Source organism: Antechinus flavipes, chromosome 4, assembly GCF_016432865.1.
Source record: "Antechinus flavipes isolate AdamAnt ecotype Samford, QLD, Australia chromosome 4, AdamAnt_v2, whole genome shotgun sequence".
Classification (NCBI taxonomy): domain Eukaryota; kingdom Metazoa; phylum Chordata; class Mammalia; order Dasyuromorphia; family Dasyuridae; genus Antechinus; species Antechinus flavipes.
The window spans coordinates 207608047-207616587 of NC_067401.1; positions in this window are offsets into that span (position 1 = coordinate 207608047).

Here is an 8541-nt window from a genome sequence, read left to right on the forward strand (position 1 = left end):
TTCAGGAGCTGCGCAGTTACCCCTTGACTCATTTTCCATCCCTTCACTGACAGCAAAAAAGAGCATCAGGTCTGAAGTCAAAGGACTTGTCTAGGATCTTGGCTATGAGATCTTGGGCAAATCACTTAATTTCCCCAGGCCTTCCTCCTGTAAAGTGGGGGCTTGGAATACATGACCTCTCTAGATCCTTTTAAGTCCAGTTCTATGATTTTCACACAATATTGTGAGATGATAAAGATTAGTGTTCATAATGTTTGAAACATTATGGTGCTTACTTTTCCCTCCTCCCCACCCCAGGCTCCTCTCTACATTTGGTGGCAGCCATGGAGTCTATGGGCTGTTTTCTAAGTCATATTCAGAGTTCATGTGCTTAGCCTAGCAGGGAGGCTGGACAGGGGAATCCTCTTTTTCCCAATAAGAGAAGTAAGTAGGTAGCAAGGATAACTCATCTCTGCTGGCTGATCAGTTATTGAATTTTCTGTACAGAAAGTCCCTTTCCATGGAAGGTGAAATGTATTTTGGTTTGAAGGATGGAGGAACAGGAACTTTCCTGTGAGTTTTCCTGAGGTACTTTTATTTTGTCTCTTGTTGGAGAGAGGTTCTAAGGCACATTTTGTCTTCTTGGGACATGGTTTCTAAGCAATGGGTTTAGATCATTTCTATTATAGTACTATTTTATAAGCTTCTGCTTCTTCCTCTTTTCCAAGGGAGACAAAGCTGAAAGGAAATAAAATTTCTCTTTTGTTGATTCTGAATTTAAAATCTGGCTTTGGTTGCTCCAAACCAAGACTCTGGGATTATGCTAACCTGAGTCTATTCCTGTGGCCTGGCTCTAGGAAAGTCAGTTTCTCTTGTTAGTTCATTGCCTTTACCTGTTTATTCCAAGACAATCTTCCAGTGTACTCATAGTTCATGCTTAGGTTTTCCTAAATGTGATGATAGGGCTTCCAGCTATCATTGTTGTTCTTGAGTCATTTTTCAGTTGTGTCTGACTCTCTGTGATTGCATTTGGGGTTTTTCATGACAAAGATACTGGAGTGGTTTGCCATTTCCTTTTCATTTTATAGACAAGGAAACTAAAGCAAGCAAGGTTATATGAATTGCTCAGGGTCACACAGTAAGTGTCTAAGCCCAGATTTGAACTTGGGAAGGTGAATCTTTCTTACTTTATGCACTCTAGTACCACCTGGCTGCTGGTGTCCCCACTCCTCCCAGGTACTGAATTTGTTCTTAATTTATTAAAATACCCATAGGGAATGAAATGGCTTTTATTTCACCCTACAGAAAGTGCAGAAGATGTAAAATACTCTATAAATAGACACAGAAAAATCTAACCTCAGCCAACTTACTAGCTGTGTGATCCTAGGCAAGTCATTTAAGTTTTTACCTGTCTTAATTTCCTCAACTGTAAAATGAACATAAAAAATAACATCTTCCTCCCAGGATGGATAAGGAGCCTGGAAGACATCACAAGACTAATCCCCTAGCATGATGTAGTAGTAAGGAATTTCAGTTACCTAGATCTCTGCTAGAGCTTTCACTCTCAGCCAAAAGCAGAGTAGTTAATCATTTCTTGACTTGCTTTAATGATAATTTCATCCTTCAAAACAGAACCAATTTAATCTCTCTTCCATATGACAACCCTTAAAATAGTTGAAGATAGCTATCCTGTTCCCATTAGGTCTTCTTTATTCCAGGCTAATTATCCCTAGTTTCATCAGCCAGTCCTAAGGCATAGACACAAAACTTTCCTCTATTTTGTTTGCCTTCCTGAAGATTTTGGTCCCATTTCCCATTTTTATGCTGTTACATTCTATACATGTCATTGATTCTCTTCTGTGCCCATACAATTTCCTTATAATGCTTCCCCATGATCTTTTGCAGTTACTCCTTCCCTAATGGCAAACAATTACTTTTAGAAAAGGATTTATCTTTTCTGAATTTTTTCCTGGTCAGGGCTTTATTTGGTTTGGGGCAAATGAAGTGAGGACTCACTATAAAGATTTCACTATTCATATTATCTTTTGGGATGCCTGAAAAGTAACGCAATGCACTAATGCCCTTCATTGGAATTGGGGTTGGAGAATAAAAGAGTCTACTTTTAAAAATGCTAGGGGAAGATGGAGAGTGAACTGTGTGTACAGTCACAGACCTCCTGTGTAAGCCCATCTGTTCAAGTCCCAGCAGGAGACATTGCTTCAACCAGTACCATCAGACCTTGTTAAGTGAGAATTCTTAAATAGGGACAAAGAATTGTTAACCTGTGTCTCTTTGGGGGAAGTCGAAGAAATTGGGTTTCACTGATAAAATCCTCAGAAAAGGCAGATAATTAGCTCAAGGTAATCAACTGAAGAGGTAGTAGGATAACTCAATGGATAGAGGACTTTGCTTGGAGTCAGGAAGACATAAGTTCAAATCTATTCTCAGATATTCCACTAGCTGTGTGACCTTGAAAAGGGGATTTAACTTTTGTTTACTTTAATCTACTAGAGAAGAAAATGGAAAACCACTCCAGTATGGAAATCCCAGTGGACAGTATTGGAATATTATAATCCACAAGGTGACAGACATGACTGAACAGCAACGATCAACTGAGGAAGTCATTCAGCTAGTATATGCTTTATTTTATATCATGATGATCATTTCCTCTCCTTAATGACCCGGGTCCTTTTATGGAGTATCTTTCTGTATTCCTATAGGAAGAGCAAGGCCTTTGTTGCTTAATGTTGAATAAAAGGTAATTAGCTAGTTTCTTTCTGATCTTCCAGTCTTGTTCACTGAATCCTCCATGCATTATCTGCATAGTTTACTACCAAACAGCATGATGGTAATGGAAAGAGATTTTCTTGACAGAACCCAAAATAAAGACTAAGGTCAAAGAGCAAAAACCATTAAATTGGGGAGACTGAGAATGGTGGATGGCTTGAAATGAGTCAGCCAGTCAAGTAGCAAGCATTTATTAAGGGCCTACTATGTGCCAGGTGCACTGTTTTAAGTACTAGGGAGAGACAAAAAGGCGAAAACAACTCCCAGCTCCCAAGAAACTCAGTCTAATGAAGAAGAAACTGTACTAACAACTGGGTAAAATAAGGTATATACAAGATAGATTGGAGATAATCAATAAAGGGATTAACATTAAGGGGTATTGGAAAAAGCTTATAGAAAGTGAGATTTTAACAAGAAGCCAAGGAGACCGGGAGGTAGAAAGGAAGAGGGAGAAGATTCCAGGCATTTGGCACAGCCAGTGAAAATGCTGAGTTGCAGCCGGGGTAAAACCAATTAGATGTCCACATTAAGTCACATCCCAATAAAGTGGATCGAATGCTACCTGGCGACCTAAGGAGGGGCAAAACGGTCCAAGTTGGAAAAAACGGACCAAAGAATCCCTCCTGCTCAAATGCTCATAAATGATGACAGCTAGGAACAAAGAACAGTTATTTCTATTTTTCCTGCTAAGGATGATCTTTGCATTTAACTATTTTGTTCTGACTTTGTTAATGCAAAAATTGTCCTTAGCAGGAAAAATAGAAATAACCTAACTTTGGGTAAGGATTAGTTGCTCCTGATAAATTCAAGCCACTTGGCCCAGATGAACTATGTGCTCAGGCAGTGGTCTCTAAACTATTTTGATTATATACCCTTATGAGGCAGCTAGGTGGTGCAGTGGATAGAGCACCAGCCCTGGGAGGACCTGAGTTCTAGCCTCAGACACTTAACACTTCCTGCTGTGTGACCCTGGGCAAGTCACCTAGCCCCAGTTGCCTCATCTAAAACAAAAAGGAATTTTATAGATTATATACCCTTATCAGTACACACTTTTTGAGTACTCATCTCAGATCATGCAGTTGTTATATGTATGTGTGTATGTGTGTTCCATGGTAATAAGCCCCCATGTGGTAAGCTCTCTCTGCTATTAATTAACCAATTGGTATCAATTAGCTTTTACCAAAAGGATATAATCTCTTATTCAGCTAAGTCTGCTCCTTGCAGGGTGCAGTATCCTGTGCCCTAGGTGAATCCACTATTGAGGTGGACCACACAGGTTGCCCATTAGCCCATTAGGCTTCTTAATGCATTTGGCTGCTACCACCACTGGTTCTGGGACGATTGTTATTGGTGAGACGACAGATGGCTTTGAGGACCTTTCAGTCTCACAGGTTGCCTGGGTGATCCCATCTTGGGGTACTGATCAAACAGATATGGAAATAGGAAACACAATGGGACAAATGTATTGTGCGTTCTTGGACACTTAGGGACTGGATGGGAGATAGGGCAGCTTGCCTTTCTACCACTTGGTGATAGTTCTCATTCCAAACCAGAAGAAATTAGGGATTATCTGATTGAACCTTTATAAATAACTTCAGTCCTGACTCAATAACTATCAAAAGAATTTTTGTCATCACATAGTGTGGCAGCACAAAACTGTCAGGGGAATCCTCTTGTATGCTCCAAAATGGAGAAAAAGACTTTTTCCATTATGGCAGGATTGAAGCGGGCTCACCACTAAGCCTCCATGTAGATTGGAAGCAGGCAAAGCATATTGTTCATATTCTAAGGGTTGGTTTTTCACCCATTACAAGAATTGATAACAATATTTTAGTAGTACTAAAAAGGTTTTTGTACTATTAATAAATAAAATTAAAATTACATTTAAAATGTTATAAATAAACAGTATTTAAAGTATTTCATCTTATCCTTTTAATCTTTTTTATATGTGTGTGTATGTGTGTGTGTGTGTGTATATATATATATATACACACACACATACTTTTTAGTGAGATAAATGTGGTTGAATGTGCTTTATTATTTAAAAAAAACAAAACCTTGTTTTAACCCTTTGTGATTCAGTGATTTGAAGTTCTGGTTCTAAATTCAGTTTATTTCAGTACTTGATTTTTATGTCTATTAGACATAGACTTTCCAAAGATATACAGATTAAAATGAAAAAGGTAACTTGTTGGATGTGCTTATTAAGTCAAAATTCCAAAGAGTTATATCTACCAACTATGCAATGGTATTTTTGAAACTTCACTAGTAAATTTTTGTCTTTGTTTTGTCAATCACTTGTTCTTGCAAACTAGTCAGGTGCTGCATATTTATGTGATTAACAAATGGGTTCAAAAGTCACCCAAACTCTTTGAAAGATTTTTAAAGAAGTTGGAAAATTCTGTTTCCAAGATTTTTAGATGTTGAGATAGGATAGAATTTAGAAGTGGTGCATTATTTTTGGCAACAAAAGACTAGATTTACTTTTTTAAAAAATTGGAATAGTTTTATACTACATTAGTTAATCTCTCCTGGCATAAGGTACATTTAGACCATTATTCATGGTTCATCAGGTTCATCATTAACATAGTGGATGGAAAAAAAATAATTATTTTTCCCTCATTTTCTTTTTGGTATCAGGGTAGGAACCATAAACCCAATTATTCATTTTATGTGTGACAGAATGAATCCCTAAAGTGCCTTATTTCTATCATAATGGATGTAGTCAAGAGGGACAAGTGATTTCTGATCATTGATCAAGTATCTGGGTTTTCATAATGAATGGATGGAGACGTAGAAAAAATAACAACAAAGTTCATATGGAAAAACAAAAGGTCAAGCATTTCAAGGGAATTAATGAAAAAGAAAAATTAAATGAAGGTGGCCTAGCTGTACCAGATCTAAATTATATTATAAAGCAGCAGTTACTAAAACCATCTGGTATTGGCTAAAAAATAGACTAGTTGATCAATGGAATAAGTTAGGTTCAAAGGACAAAACAGCCAATAACTTTAATAATATAGTGTTTGACAAACCCAAAGACCCCAGTTTTTGGGATAAGAATGCATTATATGACAAAAATTGCTGGGAAAATTGGAAATTAGTATGGCAGAAACTAGGCATTGACCCACACTTAACACCATACACCAAGATAAGGTCAAAATGGGTTCATGACCTAGGCATAAAGAATGAGATTATAAATAAATTGGAAGAGCATAGGATAGTTTACCTCTCAGACCTGTGAAAAAGGAAGGAATTTATATGACCAAAGAAGAACTAGAGACCATTACTAACCGCAAAATAGAAAATTTTGATTATATCAAATTGAAAAGTTTTTGTACAAACAAAACTAATGCAGATAAGATTAGAAGGGAAACAATAAACTGGGAAAACATTTTTACAGTGAAAGGTTCTGATAAAGGCCTCATTTCCAAAATATATAGAGAATTGACTCTAATTTATAACAAATCAAGCCATTCTCCAATTGGTAAATGGTCAAAGGATATGAACAGACAATTTTCAGATGAAGAAATTAAAACTATGTATAGACATATGAAAATATGCTCCAAATCATTATTAATCAGAGAAATTCAAATTAAGACAACTCTGAGATACCATTAACACACCTGTCAGACTAGCTAGAATGACAGGGAAAGATAATGCAGAATGTTGGAAAGGATGTGGGAAAACAGGGACACTGATACATTGTTGGTGGAAGTGTGAACACATCCAGCCATTCTGGAGAGCAATTTGGAACTATGCTCAAAAAGTTATCAAACTGTGCATACCCTTTGATCTAGTAGTGTTACTACTGGGCTTATACCCCAAAGAGATACTAAAGAAGGGAAAGGGACCTATATGTGCCAAAATGTTTGTGGCAGCCCTGTTTGTAGTGGCCAGAAACTGGAAACTGAGTGGATGCTCATCAATTGGAGAATGGTTGAGTAAATTGTGGTATATGAACGTTATGGAATATTATTGTTCTGTAAGGAATGACCAGCGGGATGAATACAGAGAGGACTGGCGAGACTTACATGAATTGATGCTAAGTGAAATGAGCAGAACCAGGAGAGCATTATATACCTCAACAACGATACTGTTTGAGGATGTATTTAGACGGAAGTGGATCTCTTCGATAAAGAGAGCTAATTCAGTTTCAATTGATCAAGGATGGACAGGAGCAGCTACACCCAAAGAAAGAACACTGGGAAATGAATATAAACTGCTTGCATTTCTGTTTTTCTTCCCGGGTTATTTCTACCTTCTGAATCCAATTCTCCCCATGCAACAAGAAAACTGTTCGGTTTTGCACACATATATTGTATCTAGGATATACTGTAATCTATTCAACATGTATAGGACTGCTTGCCATCTGGGGGAGGGAGTGGAGGGAGGCAGGGGAAAAATCGGAACAGAAGTGAGTGCAAGGGATAATGCTGTAAAAAATTACCCTGGCATGAGTTCTATCAATAAAAAGTTATTTTAAAAAAATAATGAATGGATGGAGACCTTGATGAGATTCATTCAGAGATATATCATTTACCTTTTGGGGGGAAGAGATCCTTTTTCTCTAGATAGCTGATTTCCAAAGCAATGATTTACCACTTTGTTTTTTGGTCATTTATCCTGAGGGACCAAACTGGGAATGGGATTTGTCTCTCCTAATTCTTAGAGTAAGAACTGGAACAAGAAGACACTAGGCTTCTTCTCAATGGGTTTGTGACATAAAAGGGACAAAATTAACAATTTTGAGCTGCCCCCAGCACACCTATGCTTAACATACTGGTATGACATGTCTTTCTTTCTTTTAAATAATTATTTGTTTAAACACACATTGCTTTATGAATCATATTGGGAGAGAAAAATAAGAGCAAAAAATGGGAGAGATTTAAAAAAAAACAGAAAAAAGAAGTCAACATAATATGTGTTGATTTACATTCAGTCTCCTTAGATTTTTTTTTTTCTGGATGCAGATGGCATTTTTTGAGCCAAGTTTATTGGGATTGCTTTGAATTACTAAACCACTGAGATGAACCAAGCCTTTCATAGTTGATTATTGCATTCTTGCAATTATTGGGTACAATGTATTCCTGCTTCTGCTTGTTTTGCTCAGCATCAGTTCATGTAAATCTTTCCAGGCCTTTCTAAAATCAGCTTGTTCATCAATTTTTATATAATAATAATAATATTCCATTATCTTCATATACCACAACTTGTTCAGCCTAGTCGTTGGGCATCTACTCATTTTCCAATTCTTTGCTACCACAAAAAGGGCTGTGACAAACACTTTTGCACCTGTGGGTCCTTCTCCCTCCTTTATGTGGGATACAGACCCAGCAATGGCATTGCTGATCAAAGGGCCTGTACAGTTTTGTATGCAGTTTTATAGCCCTTCGGGCATAGTTTCAGTTTACTCTCCAAAATGGTTGGATCATTTCACAACTCCACCAACAATGCATTAATGCCTCAGTTTTCCCATATCTCCTCCAACATTTATCATTATCTTTTCCTGTCACCTTAGCCAATCTGTGAGGTGTGAGATGATATTTCAGTTGTTTTAATTTGTGTTTTGCTAATAATAATTTAAGAGCTTTTTTTCATATGACTGTGGATGGCTTTAATTTCATCATCTGAAAATTGTTCATATCCTTTGACCATTTGTCAGTTGGGGAATGACTTGTATTCTCATAAATTTGATACAATTCTTTATATATTTTAGAAATGAAACATTTATCAGAAATACTGGCTGCAAAGATTTTTTTCTCAGCTTTGTAC